This window comes from Cyanistes caeruleus, chromosome 13 (genome assembly GCF_971803275.1).
Source record: "Cyanistes caeruleus chromosome 13, bCyaCae1.hap1.1, whole genome shotgun sequence".
In the NCBI taxonomy this organism is placed as follows: domain Eukaryota; kingdom Metazoa; phylum Chordata; class Aves; order Passeriformes; family Paridae; genus Cyanistes; species Cyanistes caeruleus.
Window position 1 is genome coordinate 12917130 of NC_141713.1, and position 16496 is coordinate 12933625.

Sequence of the window (16496 nt, forward strand, 5' to 3'; positions counted from 1 at the left end):
CAATAATGGACACGGTTTTAAGCTCCACATCAAGCCCTCCACAGTGTCGCCTGTTGTAAATCCCTTCTGAAATCCCATTCAGCTCTGGCTTTGCACTTTGCCTGGTATGCAGATGGACAAGAGCTATGAACAAGTGCTGGAAAAGTTCCACTGGCCTTTTCATGGCTGACAGGACCCCCACAGCCAGCATTTGAGCTGTGGCAGTACAGCTGCTGCCCTGGAGCCTCCACACACACACAGATCATGCCTTATCAAGAAGGGATGCTCTCCAAATCAAGTGCTCCTCTTGTTCCCTGCATTTCCTAGTCTGAGGAAATCACATTCATCATCACATTACAGACATCAATGATAACAGGTTCATCTTTTTGCCTCTGGGACACAGCTATCACAGCACTACTGTGTGATAAAACATTCCAGACTACGGCAGATTTGGTCCTGTATAAATTAAGGAAATTGGCTTGACGTGCAGGATTTCCCCCGTGTAGTGCGGGAATAGGGAATACGCAATACGCTTCCTGAACCGGCCTTACACAAAACATTCAACTCTTGCACTGCTACTGAGCTGATGGAGAGAAGGAGAAAGGAAGAAGGCAAAAGAGAATAGATGGAAACACAAGCCAAAAAACCCAAAAGCATTGATCTGCAAATAAAAACATGTATACATACATACAGTGTAAAATTCAGGAAATCCGAACATGCCTCTAAGCAGACAGTCCTCAAGCACATCAGTTTAAAGGTATACCACTTACCCCAAACTCTGCAAAAGGAAAAGTTAGGGCACGCCAGAGATAGTACTTCCAGTAGGAGTACTTTTCCAGCACCACCTCTTCAGCACACAGCCAAGAGGCTTACGTGTCAGCTGTTTGCATCGTTGATGGGTGCTCAGAGATAAAGAGGTGTGCCCAGTCTGTGTCTAGGAGGGTGCTGCCTCACTGCATGGCTGGCAAGCAATTACACAGCTCACATGTCCCTCTTATTCCTAGAGGCAAACAGCATTTCAAAAGAGATTTGTGCAAGACCTACCTTGGAACAAATCTAAAGTTGCTGCAAAATCACCCACACACCTTAAAACAATTACATTGTTCCCAGCAGAGGTTTTTATTCAAAAATGCATTAAGGATGGAGTACATGGATCACACCTGTTCAGTCCATTTATAGCTTTATAGTCTTTACCTCAGGTCTGAGAATACAATAGTCTTTAACATAAACTATTTCCTTCCTGTTGAGGCTCCATGCTTGTGATTAGAATTGACATAGGCTTTGGGGGAAAGTTAGTCCCAAATCCCCCACAGACAGAAAAAGTAGACACTGCAGGTACCTCAGTGGGCAATAATGCATTTGTACAGATTCAATTATTCTGCAAGTGCACATCAATTCATACTAAAAATTTTTTTGACCAAGGCACTACAAAGTCTTAAACTTCATGAGTGTTTAGCTGGATGTGTGACTCCATCTGTTCCAGCAGAAAAACTGAGAAAGTGATTCAGAGTGCAGAGGAGTAAATTCAGTAATCCTGTCACACCAGCACTGCCACCACACAGCAAGGCAACAATCACATTCCTGCTCAGTGTGGGTGAAGTGCAGTGAAAGGCCTCACCCTGCTCTAAGGCTCCAGCAGCACCTGAATGCTTGAAGAACTGGTAAATCAGACACCAGCCAGCTCCATCCTAACAAGGGGCAGAGACTTTAATAATGTTCCTGCTTAGTCAGTGCTTTATTAGAAGTGCTTTGTTAAAAGCTGCCAGATCGTACAAATGTAACATAACATATCATGACAACAATTGTGCATAAACTCAGGTACCTGCTGTGCTGGGGGAAGAGAACTAATGAATAAGCACTTCACCAAAATGTTCTGAGCTGCACTATTGTTTTTCTTAAGAAAATGTATGACCTGGTTTGCTTTAGGTTTTGGTGAAAATGACACTTTCTTGACTTCTGGGGCTTTTCTGTAATATAAACAGCATGAAAAAAACCCCTCCTTGGTTACTTTCAATTGCTTTACCTGACATTTTACTGTTATGATGTTTTTAGTTTCAGCTGTAGAGGAATTCTAAGGAATTGCAGGATCAATGCCCTCTTTCTTGGAAAGATCTAACTAATTTTAAAGGTGCTAAAGATACATAAGAATCTTCAAAACTAGGTACAAAGACAGGCTGGGAGGTTTTAGCCTCCAAACACTGTTTGGCTGAAGTTGCTCTACAGCCATTTTTCAGCATCACTACAACAGCAGCATTTTGAGAGCATGAATTGATGGGCACACAAAGCACTGGGAGAATGAGTTACTATGGGAGATGCCAGGCAGAAAATAATGCCACCCAGAAAGGGGGCACAAAAGGGAAGCAGCAGGTCTGATGTGGTGAGAACCTTGCACAACAGGCCAGGCAAGGAAACAATAGATTCTAGACCTTGTTTCCAGAAAACCAGGAGACACTAGGAATGGAGAAGCCAGGAAATGAAACAACAGTTAGTTTTGCAATTGCATTTGCATTTCAGCATCACCAAACCAACTATCAGGCATTTCAAAGGTTATCTCAGTTACACAAATGAATGAAAAGCAGCATGGAACTGAAAAAAAAATGAAGAATAAAAGCAGGAATGTTGCAGATGGTTATTCAACACTCCCCATACAGGAGGACCTTTGTGCAGCTTCAACTTCTGTGCAAAACACACAGCACCATCTCTATTCCCTCATCAATTCCTAACATTTTCATGCTCCATGGTAAGGAAATACTGCAGATAAATAAAGACTTGCAATGCTATGTGATGAAAACAGTTGAACTCTCTCAGAGGACCTGAGCCCCTCCTGGGAACAAGGGCTTTTGCCTAACAAGTTACCTCTTTGCACTCTCATCAGAAGCTTTCAAGTTAGAGCACTGAAGCAAACATCTGTACAAAGTGAATAAACTCCAGAGTAAACTGGGGAAAGTAAAGCAAGCATTTTTAATTTCTTTTAAGCAGTTCCACACTACCTACTGTATCCTCAAGCATTCCCCTCTTCCTCTAATAAATACATTAAGCCACACTGGCTTCCAAGCGTGCTTCCATGCTTTATTACTAAACTATAAGCAGGAAATTCAGAGCAACGTTCAGCATCCTCCCTCTAACATGACAATTCTGACCACTTTGGGACCCACCTCCTTTCTCACAGCCTAACTTTTGCATCTTGGAATGCATCACTGCACTGTACCTACTCTTCACAGGACCAAGGAATTATGAATGACAGTCTTACACAGATACATTTTCCAACTGTTTCTGACAAAACAGGAGCCACACAGGCTTCACCCACAAAGTTGGTCATATTCACACAGGTGGGAAATATCCAAGAGTTTGACCATCCACTGATTCAGCAACACTTTCAAATTCAGAAGGGCAAGAAAAAGGAGCACAGTTTTATTTCTGCCCACAGAAATAGCCACCGAAGGGTTAAGGAGAATATAAGAAGAATCACACAGGGCAATAAGAATTGCATATTTCTTTAAGGAATGGTTTGGTTTTTCAGGAGATAAAAATCTCCAACAGCTAAGCAAGCACATGAAAATGCAGAATGAGATGAATAATAATAAAAAATGTTAAAAATCTAAAAACTGAAAAGGGAAGCAGTTTCATATGTGCAGGTAGAATATTAATGAAACATGTGCAGGTAACTCATGCTAAAGAAAGTGTAAGTTATGCTTTGCCTATATGGGTGACTCAGTCAGCTGCAGTACATGTTAGTCAGGCCAGGTTCTTTGCTTAATTCCATAAAAGCACACACTGTAAACGGTCAGAAGAAAATATCTGCAGCTTCTTTAAAAAAAAAAGATAGATAGATAGATAGACAGACAGACAGATATTTCTCTTTTGGAACCAGAAACTTCTCAGCTACCTTCTACCTTGTTTAATAGGCCAAATACATGGAATACAGAAAATAATTCTCCAAGAGGTTACACTGCCAAGCTTATGAAGGATACCATGATACATCCTGCATTAGAGAGGAATAATCTGGCAAAATAAATTACCCTGATTAGGACAATTAGAAGTCAATGGAGGTCAGCTACCAGAGACCTGAAGATACCTCCTAATCATTATTAAATAAAAGTGAAGACCACACAAATATGATATAAATGGGACTATAAAACTACATTCTTCTAACATGATGTGGGCAAGCATACAAAGGGGTGAGACAGGAAAGAACTGCAGTGCAGAATTTAATCCACCTTTTCATCCTTTAGATTGGGAAATACATGGGGTTTTTCATAGGAAGTAAACACTTTTCCTTGCTAATCTGGTTGTTAATTGGAAGATACAACAACCTTTTTTTTCAGCAACCACTGTCATCCTTTAGCATTATTCCTTTTCTATAATATTGAGATCTAAACTAACATGGGTCACAGTATAGAGGATTTCTAACATTTTGTTCTTCTAGTTATTTCTTAGCATGTTAAATGCTTTTTCATTATTTAGGTGCCATTGAAATATCCCAAAATTTTGAAATCCATCAGAAATTATTCTGAAAGCAGCTTTCTGAAGGCATCATGGCCTTTTGGATCAGGACTAATGTCATCATTCTTCCAGCAACCAGTGAAAACATTCTGCTCCCCAGAAAATTTACTGGTTATCAAAGTTACTGACTGAACAACTAAGCCATATCCATTTCTAGTGAGCTGGAAAACTCTGTTATCTATGGATATCAGGCACAACATTAGGAATAATAAAAAGTTACTGGTGAAAATATTTAATCAGAGGGATTTCTTACATGCATATAACAAAAAGCACAAAATAAGTTCATAGTTATCTGTGGGAAAGCAAGGGAAACTGTCTGCTAAAATCCCATCCAGCAACTAGAAAAGGTTATTCTTCTACTTCTCAAGTCCAGCATCACAGGACCGTCAGAGATGCTAAGCAAGGACGGGTACACAATGGACAGAGAGGGAAAGATGGATCTAGATTGATAAAACTGAGGCTCACAGCTAGCATTCACTTTTCCCAATCTTTTAAAAATCAGAAACTCCTGACAAAAGCATCCTTGCAGGTGCAGAGCTCGCTGGACCTACCTGAGATCATGCTGCCATGGGGAGCCAGTCAGAGCAGCAGGACACTTCCTAGAGTTTGAGAGGTGGGTGGCAGCTGTGAATAATCTGCTCCTAAGAAGTCTCAAAGAAACTGAGCTTTTTATTTCAGAGTCTGTAACAGCTACAGTCTGAGAAAGAAATTTTCAGCCAGTACTGAGCAGGAATTGTTTGGTAAACATGTTTGAAGATAGTGAGTGTATGTGGTCCTTCCATGTTTCATAAATTCTATGAAAAGGCTAGAAATAACTTTCTGTGAATACTCTAACCATAACTTAACATGCCCATTACATAAAAAACCTGTAGTAGGCTGTATTCAATAGGCCACAACCTGTTCTCTTCAGGATGTCACTAATGTGCGACAGCAAAGCAGAAATCTTCACAGAAATCTTTGTGTCACAGCAAGACACAGCCACTTTGGAGCATGCTTGTGGCTCAAAGTATCACTCAAACTAAAGGAAAGCAAAAACTAAGGTGCTCGAGTGCTGGGGCTTTTCTTTCTTTCAAGAATTGAAAGCCAAACCCCTATTTCCACTCTATCCTCCACCTGAAGAGCTCCACAACTGCAGTACAAATTCACACTGCCCAAGTCTCCTACTGAAGCCCTGCAGTCTGCCAAAATACTCAGACAGGGCTTTGGCAAAATATTGGCTTCAATTTGTATCCTAGCAGAGCTTTCTAGAGCCTCAGGGAAGGCATAATTCAAAAGAAGCACTGATTAAGCAGGCTGAACTGCTCAACACAAAGCTTCCATTCAAATAGCAGGAGCTTTTCAACCTGAGTTGCCAACAATATTTATCTCACTGCTCAGATCAGAATCCCATAACACAACATGAATTTTAGTTAAATCCTGATACACAGCAAAGTCTCCTGAGATAAATAGCATAGCAAACCAGAATTTCTCACACTAATTGGTGTTATACGGAAAGTAAAACATTTTAGACCAAATAAAAGTCCTTTTTCTCCTTCCCATTGTCCAGAGCTTATTTCTCTCCTACTAGGATATCTTTGAGACCTTTTTCCATTAACTGGTTTTAAGATTTTCTGAGTTCATTCTAAGTTTTCTATAGTTTCAGATTTTTTTTGTTGGTTGTCGTTTTTTCTACTTTTTTCTTAAGAAAAAAGAAAATTACAATTTATCTTTAATGCCATTGTTAGTGACATGCTTAAAGAAGCCCAACTGAATTTGATTCGCAGTTTGTCTTTACCAAGCTTAGTTGCTAAGGATATTCTGTTTAAGATAGTGTTACAAATGAAACACATATTGGAAACATGAAAATATACAGCAATCCACCAAGAGTAGGATAAGGGAAAGGGTGGCAGCACCAAATACTTGCATATTATTTTGCAGTGTACAAAAGAATCCCAACATTATTCAAATTAAATCCTCAAATAACTTAGCCTATTAGAAATCACTATACTAAAATGTGCTAGAAATACTTTCTGTAGCACATTCAAAATGCACATGTAATGCAATAAATGAAAGTACTATGTAACAGTAAATTCTAGTGAAGTACCTACAACAACCAATCTATCCACACAGCACAGGAAAAACAAAAACAGTAAGCCAAGCATCAATGTTTACAAAATGCTTTTTCCCAGTTATTTTATATAAACTTTTCATACACTAGGAACGTCTATAAGGAAACAGCAAGAAAATATTTATTGAACTACATTTATTAATTTCTCACTTGTCTCTCATAAACACAAGTCAGCTGGTGATGATCTGGAGGAGAAAAATAATCTTAAGACATTCTATGCTAGACATCAAATAAAACCCTGGGAAAGCCTTGTGACCTCCACAGAAGTAGAGAAGAATACTGTTTTCTGTTCTCTGAACAACTCCTCCTTGGTTACTTACAGTCTACAAAAATTGGAGTTGTGGTCCATGATTAGAAGAATGCTGGTAAACACATGGCTACAATGGATGCCTGATTACAAAATCATGCTGGTGGCATGACATGACTTAGACAGATGGGTATATATATACTGAGTTTCCTCCAAAGAAGATCCAAAACACATTAATAACAGCCCACCTTCCTATTACTTTTATGATAATTAATATTAAGATTCAACTCAATTACTATATGACTGAACAGGGAGTGTGAACTAGATGAGCTGTCAAGGTCCTTGCTATTCAATATTTTTTTGTAATTATAAATAACAGCCTGTGCAACACAACATTTTCATGCCTTTTATCATCCCTTTAGCAAACATGATAACAAACATGTTGGTGCACAATGCAGTTAAAAACTCTGCCATTTTAAATGACTGTTTTATTCAGTATAATTTACCCTTAAATGCTAATGGGAACACGGGAAGAAATAGAGGGGAAAAAGTTCAAGCACGCGATGTTTAAAAATACTTACTCTGTTCAGTATTTTAAATATTATTTGCACAGCACACTTCACTATCAGGGGTCTAATTCTATCTTCCAACTACAGAAAAAGTTTTGACAAGTTTGCCACAGAAGAAAATGTAGGCTGATGACTTGGGACTAGAACAGGCATCTTATGGCTACTGGATCCAGACACTGCCCACTCCAGTCACTTTATTTATTTCATTAATAAACTTACCCTAGTTTGTATGTAAATCTTGTTTATTTATGAAAAGCAATGACTAAATATATTCAAAAAAAGCTGCAATTTTGTCATTCAGTCCCAAAGCCTGTGTTACATAAGCCAAGTGTACTCCCCAGCTTTACTTTTCCCTCTAGAGCATGAGGATGCAGCAATGCTGAACTCTCAAAATCAGAGTATTCCAGACAGCTTGTTATAATACAGCAACAGTGTTCCAAAACTCTTAAGAGAACAGCTGGCACAGTCAGCTCAAGGAAAACAATGTAATAAATCTTCCAAAAATAAACAGAAAAGAGAAAGTGTTTACATACCTATGGCTAACAGCTGTGAATGGATATGTAGTTTTCCAAATGTGCTTCAGTGACAAGTTTCCTGACACAGTTCAGATCTCTTGAATAACATAGTCATGCAAAAAGAGCCATTTCTCATCTACAGGAAGATTCAGCAGAGAAAGAAATAAAACCAAAATAGTGTCGTTCAGGCTAATAGCTGTAACATTGGCAGGGCACGGGAAGCTGCCAGCCCCACACAACCACCTAATTACATTCAGCTGCTTGTCATGTGGTCTTGCTGACCGATCAAGTGATCTCTTTTCCCCCTTTTAAAAGTAAGCAAAGTAGCTAACTAGATCTCCCTAAACCAGATAACACACCTCGAGCCTTTGCATAAACTACTGGCCCTCCACCTGGTCTTAGGGAGAGGAAGCTGCAGTGTGTGAGCACAACTTTTTCTAAATATACAACAAAATAAAATACAGAAAACATATTAGTGTTCTATATTGAAACAGCAAGAACCAAAGTTCCCCAAACAGGTTTTATTTCCCACCTTTACAGACAGCAGAAAAAGTTAGCGAATACAAAACTGGCAGACACCAGAGAGAGACTGTGTGAGCAGGAGCTGGAAGGATTTGGCAGGACAGTGGCAGCTGTACCATAGGGCTTTGTAGGCATCTGTGTCCAGTCCTTTCTGCTGAACCACTTCTGACAGCAACAAGTTCCAAGAGATCAGAGTGAGGATGTTGCCAGAAACTTTCTGAAACACAGATGCTAAACCTACAAGCTCCTATCCCTGCAGAGTCCTAAGAGACATGCAGACATTTTAAACATTTAAATAACTTCAAGGAAATAAAACCACTGATTTGTCACGTAAACCAGCTCTTCAATGAGTCAGTTCTCAAGGGCCTGTTAACACAGGCCCCCAAGAGGCAGAATTCACAGGTCTGCCCCAATTTCAATACCAGTGTGGCACCAAGGCACCCACTGCATGGAGGGCCTGGCACTGGGTCCAAGGGATGAGACAGGACCTTCACAGCCCCCTGCAGTCCTATGAGGCCTCGTCCCCTCTCAGACACCCCAACATTACAGATGCTCACAGGAGAGCACTGCAAGGTGTGGACAAAGCAAGTTTTGCACTCACCATGTAAGATTTAGCTGAAGTGAGCTTTCCCAGACAAATCTTGCACAATCCTTTCTTGTCTCAGTTTCTTTCCTCAAGCTGCTTTAAGAGCAGCAAAGAAAGGAAATTAAGGTGGTGTCTCAGTCTGGTCTCCAGTCTTATAATTTAAGAAGTGCTGCAGACAGGCCCCTACAAATTTTTAACACATTAATTCATCTACCAGTAACAAAGACAACTCCACAAGCTTCTTAACTCTCACTTGTTTCAGTGTTCAACTTTCTTGCCTCTTTTCATGTGAATCAATGTGATTTTTATTTTCCTTGCCCTGGTGAGCATCTAAGTTCTGTCATGCAGAGCTGAAACACTTTTTGATGCCCTGCCTTAGCATTTTTCCAGAATTAACTAAAATCTATTTCTTTGACATTTAGTTACAGGTTGTAATTTTTAAAACTCTACCCATTCTTGGCTCAATCCAATCTTCAATAAATTTCACCAGTTTTAGAGGAATATAAAAGGCCCTTTTTTGCTCCTACAGGCAATAAAAAAATCGAGAGTTGTGCTCGATTTTCAGCAACATGCACATTTTTAATCCTTAACTGCTTGCTTCCCTGATCAATACCAGCACATTTGCTTAACTGTGAAGAAATACTCAGACCACAAGCACCCTAGAATGTCTGCTAAACTGCTCCAGAAGTACAGAAGGAGGAACAGGATAAGTGTTGACAGACAAAGCAGCAGCAACTCTTTTGCTATGTTGCAAACAGCCCTGGGGGTGACTACACACACTGAGCACAAACTGTCTGTCTGGATTCGCAACCAGCAACATAAATGGAGTTCAAACTCTTCCACACAGTCAGATGTTTGCCATCTTTAATGGAAAAACAATTCATAAATAATCCCCAGACTTCAATGTTTTATCTCAGGATGAAATGAGGCTGCTCAACTTGTCTCCTACTAACTTGGTGTGAGGAACGCCGACTAATTTTTCCTTCCTCCCTACCAGGCAAAAGTTTTAAATGAAACAGTAAGACTTTGCCAGAAAAGTACAGCTGAAATAAAGGGTTTTTTTGAGGGTGAAGCTATTTTGATTTTAAACTGGAGAGTTCTAAACTGGGAGGACATCAGTGTTTTGTTATTTATAGTCTCTGTTTTTAAACAAACACGTTTGCAGCTCTCAGCAGATGCTGCACAGGCAGCTGAGGCAGCCCTGCTGTGGTGGCAGGAAGCGAACACAAACCAAGCAGCAACAGCTGGAACAGGAACCACTGCAGGCAGCCCAAGGTGAGCCTTCCTCCCACTGCTACCCCAGCCCTAGCGGGTTGTAAGAGCTTCAACAATTCCTTAGTTTATGTCGGGGATCAAAATTACTGAAACTGTGAAATGTAGTTTTGAAGCTCCAGATCTACAAAGGAATACCTATCTACTTAGTTATTCAATATTCCCAATGTTTTTACAAGAGTAGGTTGTATGAACATGATCTGAAAGCATGGAATTTATGGGTTACTTGAAAAACTCTTCTATGCATTACAGGCCTAGGAATTTAGGAGAGAATTTGAGGAGTTAAATACAGTGAACAGTGTGGAGCATTCTTCATTATAAGCATCAGAATATTTGCCTTTATACACTCCATACCCTTGAGAAAAGTTGCAGGTGTCCAAACTGTCCTGTAGCAGATGTTTCTTCTGTAAGAAAAACGCTGGATTGTTACCTGCCTGCAGAAATAAGGACATCTGCTACTGGAGAGAGGAATCAGAGAAGAATTGGATCTAGTAACAGCCCATTTCACATAATGCTACAGCACACATCCCTGTTTCCAAAGCCAAGAGCTGTGCCTAACATCAGTGTCATCTGTCCCTGCTCTGCAGTAACATGCCTGTACCTCAGGACAGAACTAAAAGAAGTGGAAAGGAGATAAATTCCATTTCCTCTCACCAATATCCTTCCAGGATAAAAAAAAAAAAAAAAAAAAAAGACAACCCACACTCACAAAGTCAGCTTCCACACCAGAACTGTTATAGCTGACCTTTGCCAGGACCAAATCATGAAGTATCACTTCAGTGATTAAAATAAAAGTAGGTCAGGCAGGTCTTCCTGCTACCCAAAGGCACAACTGCTAAATATTTAGTAATATTATACAGCAAAGTAAAACTTTCATTATGTTCTTTCAACTGTAAGCCAATCTAGGCAATTTCTAGTAATGGTGACAGAGCTTTCTTTTAGCATTGCATGTGATAAAGGATTGGTATATTTAAGATCTGTAGCATTTTACATAGAAAGGAGGTTCTTAAAAATAATCCTCTCCAGGAGAAGCTCCAGATAAGCTAATTCCAGGAATTACCAGGGTCTTTTCAACAATAAAAAGTTAACAGTAAAATAATCAACAAATGAAAAGCATCAATTTTGCTTTCATAGAACATCATACAGCCTAAAGACAGGAATCCTTTGCAGCAGCTGGGCACTCTACTTCGAAAAACTTTAGACCAAACTCTATCATCAGAAAGAACATCCAGAGATTGCTTCCCAAGTAAGACTTATATATGGTTATATCTGACCTCAGAAAAGATTAGTAAAACTATCCCAAACAAGTGACTCTAATTGATCCGTCAATTCTGTCAAAACTGCAAGCTTCTGCCTTCACACCACTGTCTGTTAATGTCTATCTATGCAGTCTGTCCCAAGGCAAAGCCAAGTGGAGAGATACCTATTCCAGATCTGAATCAAAAGGGGAAGAAAACAACTTTTAATACCTGAATCAAGTTCTCCCTCTCTTATTACAGTTCTGAAATATCAGAAAGAAAATAGAATTTAAAAATACTATTGCACATGTCCTTGTATAAGATGTTACAACACCAAGAAATGGTCAAAACAGGTTTATTTAAAATGGCAATAAAATGTGTTTGAATAAACATGATCATTTGTTCTGACTGAAATGAGCAAATTCAATCGTTTTGCAGGCAGGAAATGTTATTTTGGCAACATTCACACTACTCAAATTACATAATCTGTACTCAAAAGAACATTTAAACTAAAGATGGATGAATTATTTGACATGGTACAGTTCTTCTGTGAGATGATGTTGGTTCACATTTTTGTAAGACCTATGAAGTGTGTGCCTGACTGCATGAAGAGCACCTAGAGCAGCACTGGATGAGACACCAGTGGCCCTGCATTGGGTGAGAAGCTGCAAAAACACACCAATAATCTGATCTCTCTATCTTCAGCCTGAAGAAGCCTACAAATCTCATTTTAGATCACTGATCTTTATATACTTTAAAGAGTTTATGACTAAGTGAACTTTTAAAATTAAAAAACATAGCATCTTTACAGGAAGCTGCTGTACCAATTCAAAGGATTATGTGCACTACAGCTAATTAAGAAAGGATTTTCAGTGTTTTACAGTCCTATATTAATACAGTTTGAAAGTTTCTGTCATATTTCTATCCACCTTTCAGCTTAATAGATATATGTTTATTCTCAGTACTACCTGATCCAACATATTATTTGAAAACCAATCTCAGCAGAGCTGGGTGTTATTTCCAGCACAAGAAGACCCCTGTTCACATCTTTTCTGAATCTACTTAATAAGGTAAGTGGTTCATAATTCTCCTCACAAGCTGAAAACAGTGCTTTTTGCACTCTAACTTTGCTCTCAGGAGGAAAAATTGGAAGGTTAATTATGTGAACTATGTGACAGACAGAGAAGTCTGCTGCTTCTGAGCTACAGCAAAGTATTGCTTCTGCAGTGTATTGTTTGATCTTCCATGCAATGAAGCACATGAAACCAAATTAAACACCTGTGATGCCTATTTTTTTCTACCATTTCTTAAAGCATGAACACCATTAACATTAGAGGTCCTTCATATTCCCATTTATTCAGTGACTCCCCAGGTTAACTAACCTGACTGGTTGATCTGCCTTCCTTCAGGATGTGCAGAAGGAAGGGGTGGGCTTGGAAAGGTGGTGATTCTGCAGTACATTACCAAAGTAGGTCTTTCAGTTCCATTGGCCCCATTCCACTCCCTGTGTGACTCCCAATTACTAAAAACGTTACTGCTCCCATTCTTTATGCTCCCACAGGATACTAGGCTGAAGAAAAATTCCCTAAGGCTCAACACACCACACTGGAGATTATGAATGCAATAAGGACTTCTGGGAACAAAGCTCCAAATTTGCAATGCAAAAAACAAAGCTGAAATGAGGACATGCCTCTTAGCCTGGTTTCCTAAGGAAACAAAGCTCATTAGAGAGGGGCAGAGACACTGAATTTTTATTATTTCTGCCTTCTCCCCCAACATTTTAATCTGCTGATCAGCTTTAACACTCCTTTACAGAGAAGAAACCAAAAAGAACTGAACTTCCTGAACACTTTGTGAAAAAATGACAAAAAATGACAGACTGGATAAAGGGAAGAGTAGGATGTGTACCTTCCCTGAAAGCTGGCAGTTACAGTTTCCAGTTCTGCAAGGGAAACCCACCCGCTGCCCAGGTTGTACCTGCTGCAACACATACTGTGACAGTCATTCAATTCCACATTTACTTTCAAGTTGGATTTGAAAGACACTATCTATTTTAAAAGCAAATTAAATGTAAGCACATCTGCTATTAAAAAGTGAATGGAATAAGACCAGTGGAGTTTTGCCTTATCAGCAGTTCAGATTTGGGTGAGGAGTTGTCTTCTGTTTCAAAACCTACTAAAAAGCATGATTCCACTTTTGCAGCATGTTCTTTTCACAGGCCTTCCAAAGCCTGCTCTGCAGCTCCTCCTGACACACAGCAGGACCTCTGGCCCTGTGGGCTATATCCAAACTGACAATTCTAGAAAACTGTCAAATAAAGATTTATACTCATCTCTTCCATTTTATAGATAAAAAACATTTTAAAAACTACTACTTTAACAACTCCAACTTGAGCCTATATTTATATATAGGCTACATATATATATTATACAAGAATTTTGCTATGAAATTCAGAAGAAATACAATCAAATCAGACAGTACTATCTTCAAATTTGGTTAACACCATCCCTCTACAGAGATGTCTATCCTGACACCATTCCAAGAAAAAAATACAGAAAAATTAAGTATTAGTCAGACAGTTCATGCCCCGACAGAAAAGACCTGTCAAGTTGAATCAGTGTTAGAGGAGGAAGTCAGTGGAGCATGTGTGGTTACGTGCATAGGATCTGAAAGTCCTGCATGAGAAACTGTTGGAAATGGATAATACCAGCAGGGCTAGAAGTACCCTGATACCTGTATTTTGGGTCATATTCAGTCATGCATAAAGTTTGGTTTAGAACAAAACAAGTGGGAGTGGGGGAGGAGGAATTATGATTAGCCTTTGCAATTAAAAAAAAAACAAAAAACAAGCCACCATAAAAAGACCCCAGTTATCCAGCTTTTTGCTATAATCTGCATTCTGAATGTTATCTAGGCTTCCAAGCAGACATGGAAAGCACCAGCCACTGGCAATAACTGTAGCAGCAAATCATCTCATGCAAACCTTGCATAAAACCATTTCACAGCAGCACAAGCAGTCCCACAACTGTGAGCCTTGAGTGATACCCTGAAATTCCCAAAATGCACCACATTCCCTGACAGTCACACAATTATCAGCAGGGATCTCCAGGAGGAATGTCATTTCCCTCAGCAATTACCAATATAAAATACTATACTAGCAAGACTGGTGGAAACACATGAGAAAAACATAAAACTTGCATTTTTTATTTATAAAAATGAAGTTTTCTTTCCCCCCTACCCACCATACATTCCTCATTAGTCCTTATCACCACTATCAGCCTTCAATCTAGTTCAAATACTCCCTTTCCCCAAGGATGTTATTGGAATGAATTGTTTTCTTCCTTTCAGTTCACAGAGCAACCGTTTTCCTTACAGTCTTTGGGTGATAAGGGAATCAAATGAAATATCCCACAGTTATGAAAATAATGAACCAGGTCTTAAGAGTGAGACTGGGCTGACATTGAACAACAGCATTTCTCCAGAGAACCTTCATCACCTTCTAATGACATATGCTTAAAAAAAGTATTATAAAAATTGTGCATCCAGTTTTTCAATTTTGCTTTGCATTCTGTGGTTTCTAATTCAAACCTGAAAGGGGCTTATATACCTGAAAGTCTATCCTTTCCAATTAAATTGCTCTAATTAAAGGCATTGCTCCTACCTATGGAGCTCTCCTTACCTGAAAATATTAATGAAGAGTCAGTTCTTATCTACTTTGCTATTTATTCCTTTATCCTGTTACCACCTTTTAAACCAACAGCAGCACACAGCTACAAAACTGTAGTCACAAACTCCAAACTTAATTTGGACTCAGCTACTTGATTAGTGTAGCAGTGTCCTTATATCCATTCAGCATTTTATTTGAACATAAAATATTTCAGCAAGGTGTAGTTCTTACAGTTTTTTCATTCACATATCACATTTACACAAAGAATTACTCCAGAAGTGTACAGTTATTTTCAAAATAGTCTTTGCAAGTGTCCCCAAATTTGACTTTTTATTTAAAATCATTGATTACATATTAACCAACTTCTTTTGTCCATTGAAAATCACAGATTTCTAGAAAAGTTGTAGTCCTGCTAAGTTTCTATCTTCAATGCTGCTTCCTTTGCTACCTTACTACCAGTCTTCACATTGTTTTCCAGAAGTGCCTTTTTCTGACACGCTTGATTCCTACCCATTTCTCATTAGTAAAAATAACACAGAGAGAAGGAAAACAGCTATGGGAAATGGGCTTGCAAACTCAGGAAAATGTCACTGCACTGGTTTACACTTTGATATTATCCTCAGAGCCATAGAAGCTCTGAAGCATAGAAGGACATTTTCCTGGATTTTTTTCCTCCTGTAGTCTAAAACACTGAAGAACTTGTTAGGTCAGCTCCAGAGTGCTGAAATGTGCCAGTATGTGAAAAGAATTCCACCACCCGGGATATGCAAAACTGTCACACACACCCCAAAGCATTCTCAGCCCTTTGAAGCCACACCAACACCACAGGAAAAAAAAAGAATGCTGGTTATATGTCATATTTTAATCTATATGCCATAAGGCTTATTAGATTGGAAAATAAATCACAGGCACTGAGACTACTTATTACTATAAATCAAAAGCAAATTCCGCTGTTTTATGTATGAAAACACAACAATGTAAAGGTGTTCCAGGAAAGAAAGTCAGGGCTAGGACTTATTCACAAAGCCCCACTGGAGATAAAAGGATCATTAAATCATTAAGCAATCTCAACTGATTTAACATGGTTCAAGTTAGTCCTGCCTCCTGACAAGGGATGCAGTTCTGACTAGGAAGAGAAAAAAAGAAATGAGGAAAAACAACCTCATAACCAGACACTATATCCAGAGAAAGACTGACTGGGAATGTATTTGTATATAAAAAAAAAAAGTGTTTCTGCTAAAAAAGCTGCTCTTTAGGTAAGACATTATCAAACTATCTTGTACTTAAACAA

The 16496-nt window shown here is 39.0% G+C and overlaps 1 protein-coding gene across 13 annotated transcripts in view; it reads right to left on the reverse strand.

Moving 5' to 3' along the window:
• Window positions 1-16496, reverse strand: part of RAB27A (RAB27A, member RAS oncogene family) — a 32042-nt gene that overhangs the window by 11133 nt on the left and 4413 nt on the right. For 4 of the 13 annotated variants that reach the window (XM_086848929.1, XM_086848923.1, XM_086848924.1 and 1 more), the window contains exons 2-3: window positions 9044-9211; window positions 7939-8056 (exon numbers count right to left, since the gene is read on the reverse strand). The exons of 2 other annotated variants lie outside the window; for them this stretch is intronic. The gene's annotated coding sequence lies outside the window, so the exon portion shown is untranslated. Of the gene's footprint in view, window positions 1-666; window positions 980-5033; window positions 5198-7938; window positions 8057-8163; window positions 8208-9043; window positions 9212-16496 lie in introns of those variants that run through there. 7 more of the 13 variants (XM_086848925.1, XM_086848926.1, XM_086848922.1 and 4 more) reach the window with 7 other exon arrangements.